Here is a 1,761-nt window from a genome sequence, read left to right as displayed (position 1 = left end):
ATGTGAATCGCCAAAGGCATCAAGAACGCCCAAGGGATGATCGACCCCACTTGCATCCACAAGTGCACAATCAACCAAGACAAACTTTGGGCGAGTTCTTTTTGCCGAATGTGGATAATGCCACGTTTGGATGCTTTGCAATGCCGGTTCAAGCGGCAACCTTTGAGATCAAGCCAAGTACGATACAACTTTTAGAGAACCATTGTGCGTTTTACGGGTTGAGTCAAGAGGATCCCAATGCGCACATCGCCAAATTCTTGGGTGTACTCAATACGTTCAAGCTTCATGGGATAACCGCGGATCAAATCAAGTTGAGAATGTTCCCCTTCTCTTTAAGGGATAAGGCTAGCTTATGGCTTCACTCTCTACCCAACGAATCCATCCACAATTGGAGGGAGTTGGCTCAAGCGTTTCTCAACAAATATTTCCCTCATGGCAAGACTACAAAGTTGACCAAGGATATTCTTGAGTTTATTCAATTTGAAGGGGAGTCACTTTATGAGGCATGGGAGCGTTTCAAAGATTTACAAAGGAGTGTCCCCCATCATCGGCTCAATAAAGAGCATGTGATCCAAATCTTCTATGATGGGACGACTATTACTACTAGAGCAACAATTGATGCGGCTTCGGGCGGATCACTAATGCAAAAGACGTATGAAGAGGCGCTAGAATTGGTGGAAAAGTTGGCGATAGTTAGTAGCACTTGGGGCCCTATTGATAGAAGAGCGCCATCTACTCAAAAGTCGATAATGACTCTTGATCAAGTGAGGGAAATGGAGGCCATAAAAGCAACTAATGCTTCTCTACAAGCACAAGTGGATGCCCTCAAGAAACAAGTTTCTCCAAGAAACGCACCGGTCGCCTATGTTCAAGTGGGATGTGAGCATTGTGGGGACTACAACCATAGTAGTGGGGAGTGTTATGCCACGGGGAAAGCTTGGAGTGAGCAAGTGAACTATGTTGGAGGCCAAGGGCAAGCTAATGACCCGTACTCTAATACCTACAACCCTGGATGGAGGAATCATCCTAACTTTGGATGGAGAAACCAAGAAGGTCAAGGCAATGCTCAAGCCTCCAACCAAGCGGGTCCTAGTTTTCAAGGAGGAAATAGACCTCAATATCAACAACAACCACAAGGTCAATACCACAACAACCAACACCAAGGGAACAATTATGGTGGTAGACCACAACACCCTCCCGGTTTCCAACAACCAAGGAACACGGATGAGGGAAACATGCTTGTCAAATTGATGGAGAAATTTGAAAAGATGGAGGTTGAAAATAGGCAACTTCACAATGAAAATAGGCAAAGGGAGAAGAACCAAGCTTCCACCATCCATCACTTAGAGACCCAAATCTCGCAAATGGCACTTTCGCTTCAAGGTAGACCTCAAGGGGGATTGCCCTCTACTACGGAAAACAATCCTAGAGAGCATGTGAAAGCCATCAAAGTTGTGGAACTTCGAAGCGGTAGAGTCCTTGATGTTGATCATGATAAGGATCTTGAAAAAGCTAATGGCAAGAGGCCAATGATTGTGGAGGTTGAGCCTCAAGTGGTAATAGATGTTGCAAGCTCTAGTCAAGAGCTACCAAAGTCGTGTGAGGAGGTGGCTATTGATATTGATGTTGAAGAACCATATGTGAGACCACCACCACCACCACCTTTTGTGCCTAAAGTACCATTCCCAAGCAGGTTGAGAAAGGCTCCGGATAATGAAAAGTTTCATAAGTTTCTTGAAATATTCAAGAAACTTCAAATAA

At 44.8% G+C, this 1,761-nt stretch overlaps 1 non-coding gene across 1 annotated transcript; it reads right to left on the bottom strand.

Moving 5' to 3' along the window:
• Positions 1 to 446: 446 nt before the first annotated feature.
• LOC126658939 (small nucleolar RNA R71) lies at positions 447 to 553 on the bottom strand. Its single transcript, XR_007634504.1, has one exon. It is a non-coding gene; the product is annotated as a small nucleolar RNA R71 (small nucleolar RNA).
• Positions 554 to 1,761: the final 1,208 nt, after the last annotated feature.

This window comes from Mercurialis annua, linkage group LG7 (genome assembly GCF_937616625.2).
Source record: "Mercurialis annua linkage group LG7, ddMerAnnu1.2, whole genome shotgun sequence".
NCBI lineage: Eukaryota > Viridiplantae > Streptophyta > Magnoliopsida > Malpighiales > Euphorbiaceae > Mercurialis > Mercurialis annua.
This window is presented reverse-complemented; position numbering and strand designations above follow the sequence as displayed.